This window comes from Macrobrachium rosenbergii, chromosome 48, assembly GCF_040412425.1.
Source record: "Macrobrachium rosenbergii isolate ZJJX-2024 chromosome 48, ASM4041242v1, whole genome shotgun sequence".
Taxonomy (NCBI): domain Eukaryota; kingdom Metazoa; phylum Arthropoda; class Malacostraca; order Decapoda; family Palaemonidae; genus Macrobrachium; species Macrobrachium rosenbergii.
This window is the reverse complement of record NC_089788.1, coordinates 77,607,720-77,632,543: the sequence shown is the minus strand read 5'-3', so window position 1 is coordinate 77,632,543 and position 24,824 is coordinate 77,607,720. Positions and strand designations below refer to the sequence as shown.

Below are 24,824 nucleotides of genomic sequence, written 5' to 3'. Positions count from 1 at the left end.
GAGAAGAGAAAGCATCACTGGCGAATTTATCTCGAGCCAAACCGGATAATGGCGATGGCTCTTACGTTGTCAATAGAGAACGTTATTTTTGGGAACAGAAATAAGGAAGAAGAAGAAGACGGAGAAGAAGAATCAGAAGAAGGAGATATAGAAGAATGGAAAACGAAGAGTCTCCAATGTTATTTTTCTCCATTAGGGAAATGTTGGGGGGTGGGGAGGTGGGGTTTAGAGAGTGCCTTGCTAAAGTGGCTCTGGAAAGAAGGCAAAATTGAAATTTGTCGAATTTTTTGTCAAATGGTTTTCAGACTTTGTTTTGGTAAACAATTTGTACAACTCTTTTCAGTTGTAAGTGGCTTTGGTTGTTGATTAGCTTCTGTGGTTGTAAACAAAACTTTTCAGTTATAAGTGGCATTGATTATTTCTTGGCTTGTGGAGTTGTAATTTTTAAAAGTATAGATTTATATCTTTTGTTATTTTATTTTTGGAAGATGTTTCGGTCAGTGGATTATATGGTGCTTCAAGTCTTTTTGTTACTACTGGCTTTGGTTGCATCTTGGCTTGTGGGGTTGTAATTTTCAAATAGCTTGTGGTTATATATTTTTTTGTGTTAGTTTTGTGAAGTGTTCCAGTTAGTGGATCATATAATGCTTCTCTCACCTTCTGGAACATTTAAATATGTCGTATCTATAAGGATATTCTAAGATAAATATCCACGTTTCTGACACCCAAGAAAGCACAACAACTTATTGATTCCAGGTACGATAGCCTGTTTTCCCAGGAGTGACCTTCTTATTGGCAACTGATCTCGTTTTGATCTAAGTAGCTTTTCAGGGGATTTTTTGAAAGTCTGTGACAGCCATCAAGACTGTCTTTCAGTCTGGGCAATAATTATACCTGTAGGAAAGTGAGAGTGATCATTTATGTCTTGTGATGATAAATTATGGAGCCTTTCTTTATATTAATCGATATAACTTGTCCTTATATTAAGCATTATGACATTTCATGTAAATTACAAGAACGCTTTGAATTTTTGATAGAAGGGTGATTAGGTTATTCTTGAAAATAAAAATTATTGAGTTATTCTTGTTTTAAGAAACAAAGGTTTCATTTTTTTTGTTCTTCAGAAAGATGACAATTTATCTCAGGGGCCTGTAAAAATCATGTCTTATAGACAGAAACTCTTCTGACCGTTTTCTTGATAAAGTTGACAAAGTTGCACCAAAATCCCTGAGTGTCTTACATGGAAGGCTGTGTGCTTCTGTCACTGCTCTTGACAAAGTTTTCACAAAGATAACAGAGATATCTCACAACCTTTACCAATCCTATCTAGATAGGAGGTGCGTTCTTGTGTCCACATTCTTGACAAAGTTGACAAAGTTGCTTCGTAATCCTTCTGTGACTTACATGTGAGGCTGTTCTCCTGTCAATGTTCTTGATAAAGTTGATTTAAAATATTATTTAAAAAATTTCAGCTACTTCTTCCATTTTACTATAGGAAACGATTACACGTTGACTCAAGTATATGAAGCTACAGAGATGGCTGAAACTGATTAGCCCGTGTGATCTTCTATTAAACAATATGTCATTTATTTATATTAATCGATATGACATGTCCTTACATTAATATTATGATCATTATATGTAAATTATGAACAAATTGAATTATTAAAAATTAGAGAAAATAATTATAAATTAACAAAACAAATAAGTTATTATTCGTAATGTCAATGTATAATCTTTTCCAGCTGCCATAAGAAATCTTGTTTGTTTTTCAGAAAAACCATAAATTTCTCTGATCCAACATGAGCCAGAGACTGATAATCCAGAGAGAGATTCAAGAGAGAATATGGTCTTGTTTTAATTTTTCTTTTTTGTTCATTTAATTCAGAAGAGTTTTGAAATTTTGTTTGCACTGCAAAATGAATATATAGAGAGAGAGAGAGATAGAGGAGAGATAGAGAGAGAGAGAGAGATATATATATAGATATATTTTTGTTATGTATTTGTATATGTTAATAAACAGATTAATATATTAAAGAATGAGAAAGAAATTAAAAAGAGAGAGAAATATAATTTTGTAAATAAATGTATTTGCTTGACATAAAGAGAGATCTTTTCCAGCTGAGAAACAGAATCGAGTTTGTTTTTCAGAGTTTGTTTCTTTGTTTGATGGAGTTTGAGGTGTCATTTCAGATTTGAAGAGAGAGAGAGAGAGAGAGAGAGAGAGAGAGAGAGAGAGAGAGAGAGAGAGAGAGAGAGAGAGAGAGAGATAAGACTGATTTTTGCAGTTTCATTTTTAGCTGTCATTTGAGAGAGAGAGAGAGAGAGAGAGAGAGAGAGAGAGATTTGTTTGAGAGAGTGCATTTCAGAGAGAGAGAGAGAGAGAGAGAGAGAGAGAGAGAGAGAGAGAGAGAGAGAGAGAGGGGGGTTGTTGAGTATTTGAGAGATTTCAGAGAGAGAGACATTTGATGACTTTTCAGTTTCATTTTTGCTGTCATTTTAGAGAGAGAGAGAGAGAGAGAGAGAGAGAGAGAGAGAGAGAGAAGAGAGAGAGAGAGAGAGAGAGAGATAGAATATTAAAATCTCTATATGAAAGATGTGTACACATGTTTATATATGTAATAAATGTACATAAATGTGTGTACATCTTTACACATACACACAAACACACACATACATACACACATATACACGTGCACGAGCTCTCGCTCCTAAACGATCGGATTCATTTCCATGGCGACACTGGGCTTTGGAATTCACCCCCGCTTCCGTTTTCCCCAAATGAAAATAGCATCAACTTTATATATACTTCCACATCCATAATATTTCAATTTTCCTCAAGGCATTGGCATAGGGAAGCCTATTCCGTCGGCCTCCCAATTAGAAGTCAGACAATGATCTTCCATCATATCTGCATCGAGGAATTTTGATTAACAGTCTCTCTCTCTCTCTCTCTCTCTCTCTCTCTCTCTCTCTCTCTCTCTCTCTCTCTGAGGCGTAATTACTGGGGTCTGTTACTGTTGCTCCAATATTAGAACTTTATTGGAGTATGCAGAGAATGTTCGATTACATTCATGTACGAATATTTGTATCAGTATATACATTCAGTGTGTACTATCAGTACTATCCCCTTGGGAATTAATGTAGAAACTTAAACAAAAGACATAGATATTATAAACAAAAACAAAAAGAGTAAACATGAACAAAAACATAAACAAAATGCAGTAGATATTCCTGTCTTCAATTGTATTAGAGAATTTTCTTAAGTAAGCTTAAGTACTCCTCGTGTTTCCCTGCTACTTTCCTTTGGAATTAGTTTAATATAACCTTCTTTACTTATAAGGTGCGTTTTAAAGACACCCATACCCACCAAAAGACTATTTTTCAAAGGCCCTACACCCCTCCCAAACCACCTATTGGCACTGCCTTCCGTTCAGCAATTTTACAAGACACTTTCTCAACTAATCTTAAGTATTCCTCATATTTCCCTTGCTACTTTCCTTTGGAATGACTTTAATATAACCTTCTTTACTTATAATGTGCATTTTAAAGACACCCATACCCCCCCAAAAGACTTTTTTTTCAAAGGCCCACCCAACTCCCAAAACACTTATTACCTGCTTCCGTCCAGCAATTTTACAAGACACTTTTCTCAACTAATCTTAAGTATTCCCCATATTTCCTTGATACTTTCCTTTGGAATTACTTTAATATAACCTTCTTTACTTATAAGGTGCATTATAAAGAGACCCCTAACCCCCTAATCGTCCATTTTCCAAAGGCCCCTAACCCCCCAACTCTTCCCTGGGCCACCAAACCTAAGCCAAGCGCCAATACTACCAATATCGAAAAATGATTTCATCGATTTATGGTTACCAAAACTGGCGTCGCAACGTGTAGGATCAACACTTTTCCAATTTCTGCTTTTATCAGGGGAATAATAAGGACAACAACGAGGACTCTGAAGGGGTTATAGATGATGGTGTGTCCTTCGTATGTCAAGGATTGAGATGTAATCCTTCGGTAACGAGGAGAGATAGGATGGGTCCTATTTAAGCATCCTTAAGTCCATAGTCCAGATTATGCTTGTTTCTCTCTCTCTCTCTCAAATGATATTAGTGAAAGTGTAAAAAAATGAAACTCTCTCTCTCTCTCTCTCTCTCTCTCTCTCTCTCTCTCTACAAAGGAGAACCTAGGCATTATAAGAAAATTTGTATCTTGTAACATCAAACTGATTCTCTCTCTCTCTCTCTCTCTCTCTCTCTCTCTCTCTCTCTAAACCAGTTGGTTAATAAAACCATAATGACAGAGCTGTATTACTATAAAGTCACACATAGGCCTTATTCATTATCAGCTAAACTATTTATAAGGACATATTAAGACTTTGAAGTTCATAAAATATGACCCAAAATAGGCCTAAAAGTCCAGTCTGAATAATTAGATTCCTCGCATCCCGCCTAAATGAAGCCCAAATTGAGAGAAAACTTCTTGATGGAGGGTATCCAGTGAGCCCTTGGCCTACTGAGCTGAGATGTAAGAGGACGTTCCTAATTTATTCATCTTAGGCCTAGGCTGAACGAACAGAGAGGTCCAGTCACTTGGGGATTGCCACTTACTAATATTTCACTCACCTTAGACCTAAGTGGTAGCGGCACAGATCAAAATAGTGGTGGCGATGTCTTGTGTGCCTGTGGGGGAAATGGAAAGAAATATTTCAGTTTTATCAGGAAAATATTATATACATGTGTATATTTACAAGATAATTTGCATGTGGTATTGTAAAGTGAATGTTTTGTAAATGGTGGGATACCACAAGGGAATGTTATTTCACCTTGGCTGTTTGTCCTTCACTTATATTAAAAGTTTATATATATATATATATATATATATATATATATATATATATATATATATATATATATGTATATATACACATTATATATAGTATATAGATAATTTTTATTGTGATTATGCTATAAATAGTGGAGTGCCACAAGGAGATGATATATCACTTTAGTTGTTTGTCTTCTCTCTCTCTCTCTCTCTCTCTCTCTCTCTCTCTCTCTCTCTCTCTCTCTCTCTCTCTCTCTGACAAAATCATACTGTAAAAATAAGACATCTTGCAATGACAGACTCTCTCTGTAAAAAAATAAAACTTGCGTCTTGTCACGACAATGTCAATCTCTCTTTCTCTTTCTTTTTGCAAGCGGAAAGTTTCTCTCTCTCCCTCTCTCTCTCTCTCTCTCTCTCTCTCTCTCTCTCTCTCTCTCTCTCTCTCTCTCACACCCCCACATCTCTATCTCTCTCTTCTCAATCTCTCTCGAATTCCTCTCGTCTTGTTGAGCAATTTTTACGCGTGGCATTTTCAGAATCGCGAATATGTCTGACCATTCTTCTTCCTCTCCATTCGTCTTCTTCTTCTTCTTCTTCTTCTTCTTCTTCTTCTTCTTCTTCTTCTTCTTCTGCGTCAGGAAACTCCCATTCCGTTGCTTCATTATGTTTGCAAAAAAGTTATTGATTTTTTAATAAGTGATTTTTAAAGCCCTGGGTATGCACTTTCGGCCATACAGTTGGAGTGGCTGGACAGCAAGATAAAGAGATAAGTAAAGAGATAGAGGAAATAAATGAGATGAAGTATAGAGATTTAAAGGCAGAATTGGGGGAAAACATCTCATTTGTAATAAGAAGTAAAATTGGTACACCTTCCAAATTTTTTTACTGTCAGTTTCCGTTTCAGCGCTGAGTGACCTCATAGGCCCCAGTGCTTGGCCTTTGTCCTAAATTCTGTATTCAGTTCGGTAGACTTCCATTAACGTGTTAGCAAAATCACCTACTCTCCACAGAATTCCTCTTAGCTTTTAGCAGAATGCGATAATTGTTGTTGAAGGAGACAATTTGAATAGCTTTCCCCACCTCAAACGGCCTGAGGTCATCCATTTCACTTATTCGCTTTCTCTCGCTTTCTCTCTCCCCGAGGTCGGTGGCCTTCGAGCTTTCTCGTGTCACTGGGCCATCTCAGGCATTGGCAAGAAAAGCGGGAGAAAGTATATAGATATATATATATTTTTTTGAGGGAAAATGGGTAAAGGACTTTTCAAAACTTTCTCTCGAAGGAAAGTTGCCGGAGAAAGCTTCCAGGAAAGTGAAGAAAAGAAGGAATATATATATATATATATATATATATATATATATATATATATATATATATATATATATATATATGTATATATATATATATATATTTATCTGAGGTACAAAATCCCTCTTTGGGAAAAGAATTTCTTAAACTTTCTCTCGGAGGAAAGTTCCTGACCAAAAGCTTCTGGAGAAAGTGAAGAAAAGGAGGAGAAAGTACTGCATATACTGCATATATGCATATATATATATATATATATATATATATAATATATAATATCCATATTTTCTACCTATATATATATATATATGTGTGTGTCACTGTCCTGATCCCTCGTCCGTCGCTGGTTCGATACGGACGGTCCAATTATCAACTCCCCTTCGGTAACATTATGAAAAATCATTAGTCTGAGGTAGAGTGAATTGACTTAAAGGACGTTTGTAGCTTTCTGATTGTATATGAATCACGGTGATGTGAAAATAGTCATATATATATATATATATATATTTTCTGATGTACAAAATCCTCATTGAAAAAGCTTTTAAAACTTTCTCTTAGAAAGTTCCAGACCGAAAGCTCCTGGAGAAAGTGAAGATAAGAAAATCAAGTTTTTAATACTTTCTGTCGAAGGAAAGTTCCCGACCGAAAGCTTCTTGGGAGAGAAAGTGTGATAATGAAGAAAGCCAATCCTTTCTCTCTCACGACGCTCATTCGGGTTTGGTTCTTTGCAACCTATTTCATTCCTTTTACTGTACCTCCTTCCATATTCTTTGTCTTCCATCTGACTTTCCAACCCCTCTAACTGCTTTGAGGTTTTCCTCCTGTTCCACCCTTCAAACATGTCAGTTTTCCTTTCAGCGCTGAATGACCTCGTAGGTCACAGTGCTTGGCTTTTGGCCAAAACTCTATATTCCATTCTGTTCGATTAATAACGGATCCAGTTTTTAGTCTCTAAATGATAAAGCAGGCCTGATGCCAGCACTAACTCTTACCCAAAGACATCGTGTTCATCCAGTTTCATTCTGGTCTGGACTACTAAAAGCTACTAGGAAGTTCGTCCTATTGGTATTGGGATATATATATATATATATATATATATATATATATATATATATATTATATATAAATATATAAACTAGATAATGACATGTATTATCAGACAATTAGCAGTATAAATCTGGCTTAGTAATGTAATTATTATTATTATTATTATTATTATTATTATTATTAGATCATATTTTTTATTATTTTATTTGTCATAATTATTATTATTATTATTATTATTATTATCATTATTATTATTATTATTATTATTATTATTATTATTTCTGTTAGTTTATATTTTTCTTATTTTTATTATTTTTGATATTATTATTCACCAAGCTCCTCGCTTGACAAACTATTCATTTACATTATTCAGTATATAAAATTTACTCAAAACAACAAAAAGAATAAACAATATTATTCAAGATTATTCAAAACAATAAAAAGAATAAATAATATTATTCAAGGTTCCATCACTCACTCCAGTAATCAGCTCTTGCCAATTTACCACTCTTATTTCACCATCTCTCTCATCTCTCTCATTTCCACCATTTTCCGTCATTCGTCATCACTATTTGCTGTGTTTGACCTCGCCCCAATTATCTGTCTTTGACTTATCACCATTCATCACCATTTATCTTAATGCTTCATATTTTTCCATATTTTTTTTCGTCATGGTCAGACGTTATTTCGTTTCCCTCCACCTTTTTTTTTTCTTCTTATTTACTGTCTGGAAATGTGTCACCTCTTCGGGAGGCTCCACCTTTTCTCCCAGCCTTGGCTCCGCCCAGCTCGTATGTCATACTAGGGTGGGTGGTTAAGCAGGGTCCCATCCCCCACCCCCCACCTCCTCTTCCCAATTCGTCATGATGAGAGAGAGAGAGAGAGAGAGAAAGAAAGTCTGTCTGTTGGGTGTTATACAGTTTATATATATATATATATCATATATACAAATATATATTATATATATATATATATATATATATATATATATATATATATATAACATATATACATATATATATATATATATATATATATATATATATATATATATATATATATATATATATAACATATATACATATATATATATATATATATATATATATATATATATATATATATATATATATATATATAGAGAGAGAGAGAGAGAGAGAGAGAGAGAGAGAGAGAGACAGACAGACAGACAGACAGACGGACAGAGAGAGAGAGAGATCTGATTACAGTGAAAGTAAACTGGCAGTTGGCAAGAGAGAGAGAGAAAGAGAGAGAGAGAAGAGAGAGATTTTTTGTTCATAGTTATAAAAATATCTGATTTGTGCTCAATATACAATGGAATATATAACGGAATATGACAGGTAACATACAAAACCCATGTCTTAAAATCCACTCACGAGCATACTTAAATGCAGACCAAATATCACTGTCTTCAAAAATCCGAGAAGTCAAACAGCATAACAAAATCAAGAACATATCGAGTTTTCTGTACAGTCTATATTCAAGGCCACCGAATAGATCTACCTTTCGTTGGTCTCGGTATAATGCTGTATGAGCCGTGGCCCCCGAAAACTTAACCACGGTCCGATGGTGGCAGGTCCTATATCGTTGCTAGACGCACGATTACGGCTAACATTAACGTTAAATAAAATAAAAACTGCTTAGGCTAGAGGGCTGCAATTTGGTATGTCTGATGACTGGAGGGTGGATGATCAACATACCAATTTGCAGCCCTCTAGCCTCAGTAGTTTTTAAGATCTGAGTGCGGACAGAAAAAGCGCGGACAGAAAAAAGTGTGGACAGAAAAAAAATGCGTACAGAAAAAAAGTGCGGACAGAAAAAAGTGCTGACACAAAAAAATGCGGACAGAAAAAGTGCTGACAGGAAAAAGTGCGAAAAGAAAAAAGTGCGAAAGAAAAAAAGCGGACAGCAAAAAGTGCGGACAGAAAAAAGTGCGGATAGAAAAAAATGCGGGCGGGAAAAGTGCAAACAGGAAAAAGTGCGGACAGAAAAAACTGCGGACAGCAAAAAGTGCGGACAAGAAAAAGTGCGGACAGAAAAAGTGCAGACAGAAAAATGCGCAGAAAAAATGCAGAGAAAATGCGGACAGAAAAAGTGAAAAAAAGTGCAGTCATGAAAATGAGGCAGGAAAAAGTGCTGACAGAAAAAGTGCGGACAGAAAAAAATGACAGAAAATGAGGCTAGAAAACAGAAAAAGCGGACAGAAAAAGTGTGGACAGAAAAAGTGCGTACAGAAAAAATACAGTGGACAGAAAAGCAGAAAAATGCATACAGAAAAAGTACAGAACAAATGCATACAGAAAAAGTGCGGACAGAAAAAGTTTTTTTTAAAAAACTAAAAAATGCATACAGAAAAAAGTAAAAAACTTAATAAAAAAAAAAACCCCTTATATTACCAGCAACCAGACCGACCAGATTGCTCGATTGCTTGGTTCTCGAATTGCTCGAATTAACCCGTCAAACGTCCCATTGGCAACCGGGAGTCTCTCCTAACCCCTTATAATATGATTTTGGGCGCAGAGTGTCGCGGACAAAACGAATTAGCCCACCTCTGCGATTTCCTGAAGTTTTCCCAAAAGGATTTTTATTATTATTATTATTATTATTATTATTATTATTATTATTATTATTATTATTATTATTATTATTATTTATTATTCTGTCAGAATATAGATGTTGGAATATATAAGTCAGAATATAAATGTAAATATAAATATATATAAATATAAATATAAATATATATATATATATATATATATATATATATATATATATATATATATATATATATATATATATATATATATATATATATATATATATATATATATATATCACAGTCATTTGCAAATAATTGAAGAATTTAACCTACAATTTTACTCATTTTCAAACCAAACAAAATAACAAAAAATGTCTAAACGAATAAAAAATTCCCACACAAAAATATCAAAGAATTGAATCTGAAATCCCCTAAAATTCCCTCCTGCTTCAACCCTCTCTCTCTCTCTCTCTCTAATGGAAGTCAATTGTCCTAATTTGATTGACAGGCCTTCAACTTATGAGTCTCTGGGACCTTCCTTCTGTCACTGCGGGTGGGAGGACGGTGGCCTGTACCTGCTTTCCTGTCAGGAGTCATATACCGTATGGCCGTCCTCTCTCTCTCTCTCTCTCTCTCTCTCTCTCTCTCTCTCCTCTCTCTCTCTCTCTGTGTGCCAGACAGCCCGGTGGGTTACGCCTTTCATTTTTGCATCTTATCTTGCGAAATAGGAGTCTCTCTCTTCTCTCTCTCTCTCTCTCTCTCTCTCTCTCTCTCTCTCTCTCTCTCAGTGTACCAAGTTACTGAATCGAATTGGGTGTTAAATAATTTCAGAGAGAGAGAGAGAGAGAGAGAGAGAGAGAGAGAGAGAGAGAGAGAGAGAGAGAGAGAGTTACCGCAAAAATAAAGTGGCCAGGCTACTCCAAGTTACTTAATAAAATGAAAATAATGAAAAAGGCATTGAATTAACGTCAAAGAGAGAGAGAGAGAGAGAGAGAGAGAGAGAGAGAGAGAGAGAGAAATTACCGACTAAAAAAAAAAAGAAGAGGTCAGTCTACCGCAAGTTATTGAATCGACTCGGTAAGAGTTATCGATCTCAGCGAATCCGGTAGAAAACGGGCGTATATGCTCCTTCCTCCACCCACCCTCTCCCCCCCTTCGCCTCTCTGAGATCGATTGCGTATTGTAAACAAAAAACAGCTGATTTCAACTTCTTCTTCTTCTTCTCGAATCGATGTCTTAAGATTCCGGGGCCTTAAATATAGTATTTCTCTCGGATAATAAGTTACTGATTCAGTAACTTACTGATTCAGTAACTTTATTCCATTTACTGAAGAAGATGACGGTAAATGGATACATAGACGGTAATTACCTGCGTACATAGACGGTAATAATATCCCTCCCCCACCTGCGCACTAATTAAGGTACGCGTTTGAACTTTACCTTTTAAAAAATGATAAAAATTAGATTCACGTGACTGAACCCTTTTTGTCTGAAGGTAGGGAGGAGAATACATGCGTATGTGTATACACGCTGTCCTGAGAGAGAGAGAGAGAGAGAGAGAGAGAGAGAGAGAGAGAGAGAGAGAGAGAGAGGGAGAACGTGTTTTGTCGAAAGCCAGTAATGAGAATATATGCGTATGTGTACACGCGCTGTTCTTTGTGCCTGTGTGTGTTTGTGCGTGTCTGAGAGAGAGAGAGAGAGAGAGAGAGAGAGAGAGAGAGAGAGAGAGAGAGAGAGTGCGTGTGTGTGAACGTATCCTAGTCGTCAAGCCCCGTTACCATGGCGACAGTAATCTCTGCCCTGGCGTCGGTCTCACAGTTCTCTCTCCCACCTGCACCTTCTATTACCACCTACGCGAGAGAGAGAGAGAGAGAGAGAGAGAGAGAGAGAGAGAGAGAGAGAGAGAGAGAGAGAGAGATAATAGAATATAAGATGTAAACATCAGCAGCATTCAGGAAAAACAACAGCATTTGCAAAGGTCATTTTCAGAACGGTGTTTACGAATCGAATCGAGACTAGTTCCTTCTGTTACCACCTACAGAAGAGAGAGAGAGAGAGAGAGAGAGAGAGAGAGAGAGAGAGAGAGAGATAATAGAATAATATAAGATGTAAACAGCAACAGCATTCGGGAAAAACAACAACATTTGCAAAGTTCATTTCAAAAGTGTTATATGAATCGAATCGACATCCATTCTTTTGCCTCTTTCTAATAGCAATCAGGATGCTGGCAATTTCTTATTTATTCCAATAGCATAGGTTGCTATCAGTGCTGTTTTTCCATTTCAATAGCAAATGAAGTTAGCAATATTCTCGCTTGTTCTGATAGAATAGTCTGATTGCAGTGTTTTCTCCCTTAATAATAGCAAAAGCTATTAGCAATGTCCTGTTCATTCTAATAGCGGTGGCTGCTAGGTATCTTCTCTCTTTTCATTTCAATAGTAATGGGAGCTAGGAATATTTACGTTTGTTCTAACAGGAGACTCTGCTAGTATTGTTTGTGCTTATGCTATTAGCAGAAACTAATAGAAATTTCATGCGTACTTAAATAGCAGAGGCTGCTAGCTATTTTCTCTAGAATTACTCATTATTGCAATAGCAATAGTCACTGAGAATGTGACTATGTTCTCTTTCCCTCTAATAGCGAAGGTTTGCCCATCTAGTAGAAGAAAATGCTAGCAATACTAGCAATATTCCTGGTCCTTTTGATAGCACAGGTTGTTTGATTTAAGAGAAGAAAGTGGTCACTGTTTCCGTTCCTAGCAACAGATGCCATCGTTCTTTCTAATACCACAGGTTGTTCATCTGAGTGGCAAAAGCTGCTAGCAATGTTCTTGGTTCTGTAATAGCTAGGGTGTTTTTGATCTTTACAACAGATGCTGTTGTACTGTACGTTCTAATAGCATAATCGTTCATTTGAGCAGCAAAACTGCTAGCAGTGCTCTTGATCATGTAATAGGTAGAATGTTTTTGTTCCTGGTAATAGCTGGGATGCTGTTCATTCTAATAGCACAGGTCATGCATCTGAGTAGCAAAAACTGCTAGCAACGTTCTTGCTCCTCGTAATAGCTGGAATGTTGTTCTTTTTAATAGCACAGGTCATTCATCTGAGTAGCAAAAACTGCTAGCCATGTTCTTGCTCCTCATAATAGCTGGGATGCTGTTCTTTCTAATAGCACAGATGATGCATCCGAGTATCAAAAACTGCTAGCAACGTTCTTGCTCCTCGTAATAGCTGGGCTGTTGTTCTTTTTAATAGCACAAGTAGTTCTTCTGAGTAGCAAAAACTGTTAGCACTGTTCTTGGTCCTCATAATAGCTGGGATGCTGTTCATTCTAATAGCACAGATCATGCATCTGAGTAGCATTTGAGCACCAAATACTTCCATCAACGCTCTTGGTCCCCCTAATGGCTTGGGTGGCTGTCCATGCTACTAGCGTGGAATGCTAGCAATTAAGTCTACTGACGGGGAGGGAAGGGGGAGGGGTGGAGGGAGGGGGGGGGGAAGTTGGGGGAGAACTCTGGCCTTCCCAGAAATATTCCAACCCCAGCTGATTTGCGATTCAGTTTAAAGATGTCTGACTGACGAATAGCCTGGGTAACGTTCATTGCAAACTCGTTGGGTTTGGTCGGGGGGAGGGGTGGGGATAAGAACCACCACCGCTGGATTTGCCTAACCAACCTCTCTCTCTCTCTCTCTCTCTCTCTCTCTCGATTCCTAGAACCTCTTTGCATTCCTCACCGTGATTTTTTTTTGTTATTTTTGTTATTTTTTGTGGGGTGATTTATGTAGCGTCACGTAAATGTTGCAGTGTCTGTTTAAATGTATTTCTTGCAGAGAGAGAGAGAGAGAGAGAGAGAGAGAGAGAGAGAGAGAGAGAGAGAGAGAGAGAGAGAGAGAGAGAGAGAGAGAGAGAGGAACCAGGTGGTTAACAGTAACTGACTTAATTTTTCTAAGAGAAACCGTGAGAAACTTAACTACGCCAGTGTTATAAGTGTCTGTCCTACACACACACACACACACACACACACACACACACACACAGAGAGAGAGAGAGAGAGAGAGAGAGAGAGAGAGAGAGAGAGAGAGAGAGAGAGAGAGAGAGATGATAAAGTCATTTGCTCAATTTTACGAAGAGTGTCCATCATATCAGAACAACTATTCCCATATTATGTTATTCATTAATTGAAATAACTGAATAACTCTGTTAGCTTGACATAGAATAAGCGCTTTCCTTCACAGGATGAATAGAATACGCCTTACGTGAATTCTTCACAATTTCCTAACATAACTTATGGTATAAGTTCTTGAATATTCTTTGGAAGCTTGAATTTCAGATCAGTGACCTTTTTAGACTTGTTCCATATGGATAGAGATTTATATTCTGAATAATAATAATAATAATAATAATAATAATAATAATAATAATAATAATGTTCCATTTGTATAGGACTCATCTTCTAATGATAATAATAATAATAACATAATAATAATAATAATAATAATAATAGTAACAATAATAATAATAATAATAATAATAATAATAATAATAATAATAATAATAATGTTTCATATGAATAGGGCTCATCTTCTGAACAATATATATATATATATATATATATATATATATATATATATATATATATATATATTTTATCACAAAACACAAACTCACAGAACGACTATAAATAGTTATTAGTTATATAGCTTATGCCAGCATAGCTGTGCAAACAACTGACTTGCACACCAGAATCCACCAAAACATTGTCGAGTCGGTCGCCATACTACCACTCCCAGCAAAGGCGACTCCAAACAGCGTCGTATTATCACGGCGTGTTATCTTTCCCTCCCCTTATTTCCATAAGCATTCCCTTACCCATTAGCCACTGCTGTGGACCCAGGAGGGGGTTCCCTTAAGCAGTGGGTGGCTGATGCAAAGGGGGCTCAGTATAATGGCCCATATAGCTGCGGGAATTAGGCTATACGTTTAGTGTCTGTGCTTTGTTGTATGTGTATATATATATATATATATATATATATATATATATATATATATATATATATATATATATATATATATATATATATATATATAAAAATATATTAACTAGTATTACTAGTATTACAGGCAATTGTACGTTATTTCCACCCACCCTGACCAGGAATCGAACCTATAGATTTTGTGGATTGGCATGTGTTAGGAGGCAAGATCTCTCTCTCTCTCTCTCTCTCTCTCTCTCTCTCTCTCTCTCTCTCTCTCTCTCTCTTCTCTCTTTTACTATATATATGTGTATATATATTTACCTTCCTAAACATTACAAACATCAAAAACTGCAAAAACTAAAGAGATAAATAAGTAAATAGATAAATAAATAAAGACACACAAAGAAAAACCCCAATAAACATTTCCCAGTGGAAAAAAAAAGAGAGGGAGAAAGAGTTGAATTTCGGAAATGACGAGGCAGCTCCATCCACAAAGAGCTGAATATTCATGCCCCAGCTGTGGGTGGACTTTGCCAAACAAGCGCTTCCTTTGAAAATTTGAAACCTGTTGTTGGCACCTGAATTTGGCTCTCAATTATTGCCCGTTCTTTCCCTTACGAAATCGTCCTTGGGATGGTCTCTCCCTCTCTCTCTCTCTCTCTCTCTCTCTCTCTCTTTAATTCGACTGTGTTATCGGGTATAATGGTGTGTCTCGATTCTTGATTTGTTGCACACGTTGTAAGGGATTCGAACGGAGGTCTTCCGCTTGTGAGGTGATTGGTATATAACTATTGGTATATATATATATATATATATATATATATATATTTTATATATATTTATATATGTGTATATTATATATTTCTATATATATAATAGATAATATATAGTATATATATATATATATATATATATATATATATATATATATGTATATATATATATTACTACTGTGGAATGCGTTCATAATTCCCTTTATATCAAACTACTACATAAGAGGACACCTTATGCTAATCCAGAGTCGCCAATAACTTAAAAATACCTGCCCTTTATTTCGTCCAGAAAGACATTTGGCGATTCATAACGACAGTGACAGAGATTGAAGTCAAATTGAAGAGAGAAAAGTTAGATCATCCATCAGTCAAAGTTTTTGACAGCCGAACCAATTCTTCGGTGGAGAACAAAATGTCCGGAACGATGTGGAACGGCGGGGAACCATTTAAAAAAATAAGGAAAAGCTTTTGTATGCAACATGTAAATCCACTCTCTCTCTCTCTCTCTCTCTCTCTCTCTCTCTCTCTCTCTCTCTCTCTCCATTTACAGAAATGTTCCCTGATACTTCATCTTTGAAATTAGGATTTTATATTAACTCTCTCTCTCTCTCTCTCTCTCTCTCTCTCTCTCTCTCTCTCTCTCTCTCTCTCTCTCTCTCTCTCTTGTATTTAAATCCTGTCCTAGCGCAGCACGCAGAGTGAAATCTATTTTTGTACAGCTCGAAAATATGATTCGCTTATTCGTAAGTGGAGAAAGGCGCGGTTTTCAGGGAGACTTGGAAATCAATTTTTTTTAGTTTTATGTATAAAGTTATTCATTTGCATGTCTTTTTTTTTTTACATTTTTCATCGTCACTGTTTTGTTTTTATTTGGTATAATCTGTGTCATTGCATTTTTCAAGATTTGTTTTTCTTCGTGCTAGGGTTATAACCCATTTTTAGTTTTCTGTAAAAGAAAACTATTGTGCCGGCTTTGTCTGTCCGTCTGTACTTTATTCTGTCCGCACTTTTTTCTGTCCGCCCTCAGGTCTCAAAAACTACTGAGGCTAGAAGGCTGCAAATTGGTACGTTGATCATCCACCCTTCAATCATCAAACATACCAAATTGCAGCCCTCTAGCCTCAGTAGTTTTTATTTTATTTAAGGTTAAAGTTAGCCATAATCGTGCTACTGGCAACGATATAGGATAGGCCACCACCGGGCCGCGGCTCATACAGCATTATACCGAGACCACCGTAAGATAGATCTATTTTCGGTGGCCTTGTTTATACGCTGTAGCGGCTGTACGGAAAACTCGATTGCGCCGAAGAAACTTCGGCGCATTTTTTGCTTGTTTCTTATTATTTTAATATATTCAGTTATTTTTCCTCTTTTCCTGATATTATCTTTTTTAGAGGTCTTTATTTACACTTTTGTTTTTCATTTTTTTTTTGTTTTCCTGTAATTAGTTTCATTGTATTTTTCAAGATTTGTGTGTCTTTATGCAAGGCTTATGACCCTTCGTTGCTTATTATCTTTTATATCTTCTTATTTTCCCTTTTTTTTTCGTGTGAGCTTTACGATTTTAGCCAGAAGTGACTTTTATTAAAAAATAGAACTTTCTTTGTCTACATTTTTTCTTAGAAATTGTTTGTTTTTTTTTTGTCGGTAAATTGTGTCATTGCATTTTTCATGGCTCATTTTTTACTTTCTGAGTATAACCTTACTACTTTCCCCAGCTTTCACCCTTTCTTTTTACTTTCCTTTTTACTTTCTAAGTATAACATTACTACTTCATTACCATTTTCCCAAAATATATTCTTTGCCTTAAAAACCCTTCCCCCAACTTTCCAGCTTTCTTTGAACTTTCTAAGTGTATCCCTACTACTTCCTTACATTTTCTCCAGAAAGTGTCATTTACCTTAAAAAACTTTCTCCGGCCATCCCCCTTTCTTTTCACTTTCCTTTTTACTTTCTAAGTGTAAAATTACTACTTCATTACAACTTTCTCCGAAATATATTATTTGCCTTAAAAAACTCCCTATCTTTCCAGCTTTCTTTTTAACTTTCTTAAAATACTTTTTCCAGCCATCACCCTTTCTTTTCACTTTCCTACTTTACTTTCTAAGTATTACATGACCACTTCATTACACTTTTTCCCAAAATATGCCGTTCCTTTGAAAAACAAACTTTCTCCAGTGTTGGTCCCTTTCATTTTACTTTCTTTTTTTTTTACTTTCTAAGTATAACATGACCACTTCTTTGTTTGCCCGTGTCTTCGACGATGGTCAGCTCCCTGAGAACAGATTACTTCTGAAGAGTCTCTCTAATGGACTCCCAAGGCATTTTGCAAACTCTATTACTTCTTGCACAGATCAGGACAGTTCACTGGTATTTTTGTTGAGGCTCCGAGACACAGAAGAAGAAGAAGAAGAAGAAGAAGAAGAAGAAGAAGAAGAAGAAGAAGAAGAAGAAGAAGAAGGCTGTCTGGCTGGCTGTTTGTGAGTTGAAGAACATTAGCTGTTCATTAACAGTTCTCTCCAGAGGATTTTTTTAGTTGGGTCATAGGTTATGCTGTTTCCTTTACAAATTACTGGAGAGGCTTCAAGGAGTAGATCTGGATTTACCACTGTCAGTCTTTTAGCCTTTCTAAATTCTCTTGGTTATATATGAAAGGAGTTTTCTTCTTCTTCTTCTTCTTCTTCTTCTTCTTCTTCTTCTTCTTCTTCTTCTTCTTCTTCTTCTTATTATTATTATTATTATTATTATTATTATTATTATTATTATTACTATTATTATTATTATTATTATTAATAATAATAATAATAATAATAATAATAATAATAATAATAATAATAATAATATTTTGTAATAATAAGCATGATGATTATTATTATTATTATTATTATTATTATTATTATTATTATTATTATTATTATTTTATTAATATTATTATTCTAAAGATAAACCCCCATTCATATGGAACAAGCCTACGAACTTGGTGTTCATTAAAAAAAAGAAAAAAAAGACAATAGGAAATATAGGAAGAAGAGATCAATTAAAAATTGAAACAGCTGAAAAAATGGCACTAATCTCAGGATTCTAACCTGCGTAGGTTCGAATCCCAGTTGCGAAGAAGAATGTCTTAATTCATTCCTTTAAACTTGATGATTTTCGGTCGAAATATCAGATAAATGGTGTATTATTAACATTGATAATCATGGTAAAACGTAAGAGAGAATCGAATTTAAGGCCTTATATATATATATATATATATATATATATATATATATATATATATATATATATATATATATATATATATATGTATATATGTATATAGTACCTATGTGCGTCTCACTCCATCCTCCTATCAAACAGTATCAAAATGAACTAATGTGCTCCACAGATCTCCCAAACTTCCTCCGAGATAGTAGACTCCCACTATTCGTCTCTCCCCTCTCCCATTTACCATCCTTTTTAGGAGGGCTAATTAGGAACCTCTTTGATTGATATTAAATATCAGCCGAGCAACTTTCGAGGGATTAGGACAACCAGCTCCCTGAAATACTTGGGGAAAACTTTCCAGGATTTGAATAAGGGGTCCGAGAATTAAGACCCTCGTAGAAGACTTAGGAGAGATAGACAGGGGTTTTCTCGGCGTTTCTAGAGCTGCTATTTAATAGCTATTAATTGCCACGGTTGGAAAGATAGCTAGAGACAGGTAGACAGGGGTTGCATCGGCGTTTCTAAAGCTATTAATAGCTGTTATTTAATGGCTATTAATAGCTGTTGCTGTTAGATTTAGCTGGGATGAATTGTGGGAAGGTTCGTCGTTAGAAAGATAGATAGATAGATGTATAGACAGGGGTTTTCTCAGCATTTGTAATGCTTTTATTAGCTATTGTTTAATGGCTATTAGTAGCTATTGCTATTAGATTTAGCTGGAGTGAATTGTGGGAAGGTTCGTCGTTGGAAAGATAGAGAGATAGATAGATAGATATATAGACAGACAGGTGTTTTCTCAGCACTTGTAATGCTATTAAAAGCTATTATTAACGGCTGTTAATAGCTGTTGCTATTAGATTTGGCTGAGTGTCCTTTTATAAAAGTTCGTCAGTGTTCAAAAGTGTTAGGAGTTAGGAGTTCATTTGTAGTCGATTGATTTGTGGAAGTGAGTTGTCTGATCAAAAGCTATTGACAACTGTTGTTTAATGGCTGTTAGTAGCCACTGCTATTAGATTTGGCTGCAATGTCTTTTATGAAAGTTCGTCACAGAATTTTTTTCCCACAAGCAAAAAAATAAATAGATAAACTGATTACATGGCCAAAGGCTTAGAATTTACCTCAAAATGACAAGAAAAAAGGATAATTACCTTACACACCACGGGTTATGACATTCGTCTTTCTTTTTTTAGCCATTTTTGGGACCTGACATATTCTGAGGCGAACTTATTGCTGAATATGAGGACAGAATTCTCCTTCGCGACTTTTTCTCTCAGAAGCCGAGGATGACACCAGGCTGGAGGCGAGCCTAAACTTATCTTAACTGAAATGGATGTCACAAGATAGTGTGGGCGATGGAAAATATAGCCATAATTTTTCAGGTCGTAAAAATGGATGAAAAAATGTCAGACGGATCTCACATCCTGTGGTGTAAGGTAATTATCCTTTATCTTTGCCATTTTGGGCCGGCCTTATCTTACAGATAGGAACTCTGGATGTTAGAGAATGAAGATCAAGATTTTATAATGGCCTGCAGAGCATAAGATAATATATGTTATCTTTACTTAAGAGTTCAAAAAACTTTCGTAAAAATGGATGAAAAAATATCAGACGGATGTCACATCCTGGGGTGTGTGAGGTAATTATCCTCTTTCCTTGTCATTTTGGGCAGGCCTTATCTTACAGATAGGAACTTGGGATATTAGAGAATAAAGATGATGATTTTATAATGGCCTGCAGAGCTTAAAAGATAATAAATACTCATTATCTTCACTTATGAGCCAAAAATAACTAATTTTCTTATAAATATTATTCAATAAGGCTTCCATCTATATATGAACTAGTCACCTTGAAATTTCTCTATATCAGTGTAGGATGAAGAAATACTTCATATATAGCAAGCGTGAAGAGAGAGAGAGAGAGAGAGAGAGAGAGAGAGAGAGAGAGAGAGAGAGAGAGAGAGAGAGAGAGAGAGAGAGAGAGAGAGAGAGAGCACTAATAATTGTGCATGTTATGCAATTCAGTACTTATGAAGTTAGGTGAAATATTAGTATGAATATCAATATTGGGTTGATAAATTTATATATTTATGAGAGAGAGAGAGAGAGAGAGAGAGAGAGAGAGAGAGAGAGAGAGAGAGAGAGAGAGAGAGAGAGAGAGAGAGATGATAATTGTGCATTTTATAGAATCCAGTACTTGTGAAATTAGGTGAAATATTAGTCTTATTAATATTAGGTTGATAAATTTATATAATATATATATATATATATATATATATATATATATATATATATATATATATATATATATATAGAGAGAGAGAGAGAGAGAGAGAGAGAGAGAGAGAGAGAGGAGGGGCCAGGCATATCACTGGCGGACGTAGCTTTAAAAGCTACCGGAGCAAATCCAAGCTTAAAAGCAGTAGGTTACTATAACCAGCTGTTGTTGTGCCCAGCTATAGATCTGCTTTAAGGCAGACAGTGAGAGAAACACATTGCTTCTGTTTGTATTTATTTTGGAGTCCTGCTCTCACGCTGTCAATGGCTTTTCCTGGGGTGGGGAGGGGAGAAAAGACCCCCTTTCTATATTTTCCAGTACCTTGTGTTATTTCTTTCCAGTGAACACCATATTCTTTGGAAGTTTGAATTTCAAGTCGATGGCCCCTTTGGTGGGCTTGTTCCGTATGAATAGGGTTCATCTTTTGAGTAATAATAATAATAATAATAATAATAATAATAATAATAATAATAATAATAATAATAATAATAATAATAATAATAGTGGAGAAACAAATCCATAGGTATGTATGTGTACATATATTTAAAGATAACTGTGGAATTGTTTCTCCATTTTATACTACTATGAATAATAATAATAATAATAATAATAATAATAATAATAATAATAATAATAATAATAATAATAATAATAATAATAATAGTAATAATAATAATAATAATAATAATATTTTGAGTGGGGACTCTTCTTCGAATGGGTTAGAATTTTTTTTTTTAGGATTGGTCTCATATTTCTGTTTACAAATGTCTCTCTTGATTTTTCCAAGTTTTGGAGAAATAATTTTGCTTATATTTTTATGTCACACCCAAGAAGGCATCCCTGGGCTTCTTTGTATGTCGTGTTCAAAGAAGCTGTGGTTTGCTTTGCTTGTATGTTAGTCTGGTTTAAATGCTTACAGATTCTGAAATCTCCTTTCCAGTATTTGTTAGAATTACCGGATGTATGCACTGGTCTGTAATCCTGCTATATGCAGTTACATTCAGATATTTCTATTTTTCTGTGTACAAGAGATAGTCCACTGTTGATGAACTGCACATTCGACTATCGCAGACTCTTAACCACTGAAATTTAGCAAGGTAATTTACATGATTCCATATTTAATCATGATAATTCACCTTGTTTTTCAGTTGTATAGCATTCAGCTTTCTTTGAACTGTCAATTTCCTTTACAGAATTAGATGATTCGTTATTATATTTTACTGGAAGCTGTATGTGTGGGATAAAATCTTTATGTGTTTTCTTGAAAGACTGGCTATGCCTGAATGAAAAAATAAGTTATTTAGCTCTCTCTCTCTCTCTCTCTCTCTCTCTCTCTCTCTCTCTCTCTCTCTCTCTCTCTCTCTCTCCATTTACAGAAATGTTCCCTGATACTTTATCTTAGAAATTAGGTTTTTATATTAATACCCCCTCTCTCTCTCTCTCTCTCTCTCTCTCTCTCTCTCTCTCTCTCTCTCTCTCTCTCTCTCTCTCTCTCACACAGACCTTCAAGTATTTTCATGAAAGGTAGAGTATGTCTCAATGAAGAAGAAGTAACTCTCTCTCTCTCTCTCTCTCTCTCTCTCTCTCTCTCTCTCTCTCTCTCTCTCTCTCTCTCTCTTTCCCCACAGAAATGTTCCTGATACTTTATCTTAGAAATTAGGTTTTATATTAATACCCTCACTCTCTCTCTCTCTCTCTCTCTCTCTCTCTCTCTCTCTCTCTCTCTCTCTCTCTCACACACACAGACCTTCAAGTATTTTCATGAAAGGTAGAGTATGTCTCAATGAAGAAGAAGTAACTTCGGCTCTCTCTCTCTCTCTCTCTCTCTCTCTCTCTCTCTCTCTCTCTCTCTCTCTCTCTCTCTCACACACACACAAGCACAAGCACACAAAGGTTTTAATCTGAGAACAGCAATTTTATATAGTTGAACATCCGTACCAGAAATACACGGAGGAACCCATCGCACAGAAGGAAGGGAATATATTTCACGGGTGGGATCTTATATCACGAACATCAATGGCGATATTGTCAGGGGAAAAGAAAGAGAGAAAAGAAAAAAATAAAAAAAAAAAAAGGAGCCATGAAAAGACGTTATGTCTTTGATGAATTCTCTGCAATGGCGCCTTCGTTCAGTCACGGAGTGAAAGAGGGAGGGACAGGTGAGAGAGAAGAAATGGAAGAAGAGTGAAAAGAGGATGATTTTGGGAGAAGAAATAGAGAAGTATGGTACATTTATGAACAGGTGAGAGAGAAAAAAATAAGAGGAAGACGGGAATGATTTTAGGAATTGAAATAAATAGGGTAAAATAAGGAATAGGTGAGAGAGAAGAAATGGAAGAAGAGTGAAAAGAGGATGATTTTGGGAGAGGAAATAGAGAAATATGGTATAAATTTATGAATAGGTGAGAGAGAAGAAAAGTAAGAGGAAGACGGGAATGATTTTAGGAATTGAAATAAATAGGGTAAAATAAGGAATAGATGGAAGAGAAGAATTAGGAGAAAAAGTAAAAAGGGAATGATTTTGTATTGAAATGAAGAAATAAGGCAAAATAAGGAATAGGTGAGAGAGAAGAAAAATATAAGAGGAAAACGAGAATGATTTTGGGAAGTGAAATAGAGTAAAATAAGGAGTAGGTGAGAGAGGAGAATTAGAAAAAGAGTAAACATAGAATGATTTGGTGTAATGGAATAAAGAAACTGACGAAAAATATAGACGACCCAAAAAGGAGTAAGAGAGGAAACGATAGGAATTCGTGAAACGAAACAGGGGAATGGGATAAAAATGGAATAAAGAAATATCCGAAAAGGAGAGATTACAACCAGAGATTGCAATTGCTTTGGAGTTACTGAAAAATAATTGCAAATTTGTGTCTACCCTGTTAATACATAAGTACACCTGTGTAGGTTGTAAAATTAGAGGTCTCTCTCTCTCTCTCTCTCTCTCTCTCTCTCTCTCTCTCTCTCTCTCTCTCTCTCTCTCAGTAGAACCAGAGATTAAAATTGCATATAAGTACACCTGTCCAGGTTGTAAAATTAGATTAGGTCTCTCTCTCTCTCTCTCTCTCTCTCTCTCTCTCTCTCTCTCTCTCTCTCTCTCTCTCTCTCTCTCTCAGCTAAGGGTGAAATAGTTTAAGTGATCTGTGTTAGGGGAGGACCTCGACGAGGCACTCCTAAAAAAAAGACTGACGCTTAATTTTATTTTGTACATTTGACAAAATTGAAGTTCCGATTTTTCGTATTTTCCTCCAGTTGATGAACACGAATTTTTTTTTATTTATTTGTTTGTATAATTTATTTATAGTTTTTACAAACAAATGGTCCTGATCGTTCGTAGATACGGGAATGAATTTCTTGTAATTTTTACAGACTAATGGTCCTGTTGATTCGTAGAAATGGCCCGATTGTTTTTTTTTTTTTTTTTTTTTTTTTTTGTAATTTCGACAAGCGAATAGTCCTGATAAGTCATAAAAATGGCTTGATTTTTAGTAATTTCTATAAGTAAGTGGTCCTGGAAATTCGTAGGAATCTCCAATTTTTTTGTAATTTGTACAACAAACAAACCTGAATTATTGCCTTGATAATTCGTAGAAAGGGCCTGATATTTTTTAGTAATTTCTACAAAAAAATTGATACTTTTTTAGTAATTTATACAGTCAAATAGATACTTTTTAGTAATTTCTACAAACAAATTGATATTTATTAGTAATTTCTATAAACAAATTGATGTTTTTAAGTAATTTCTACAAACAAATTGATATTTGTAGTAATTTCTACAAACAAATTGATATTTGTAGTAATTTCTACAAACAAATGGAAATTTTTTTAGTAATTTCTACAAACAAATTG

General features: G+C 35.3%; 1 protein-coding gene across 1 annotated transcript in view; it reads right to left on the bottom strand.

Annotated features, from left to right (window-relative positions):
• LOC136831616 (alpha-1D adrenergic receptor-like) overlaps positions 1-24,824 on the bottom strand; it is a 200,834-nt gene that overhangs the window by 89,930 nt on the left and 86,080 nt on the right. Inside the window, exon 2 of the mRNA XM_067092245.1 lies at positions 4,632-4,688. The gene's annotated coding sequence lies outside the window, so the exon portion shown is untranslated. The remainder of the gene's footprint in view (positions 1-4,631; positions 4,689-24,824) is intronic.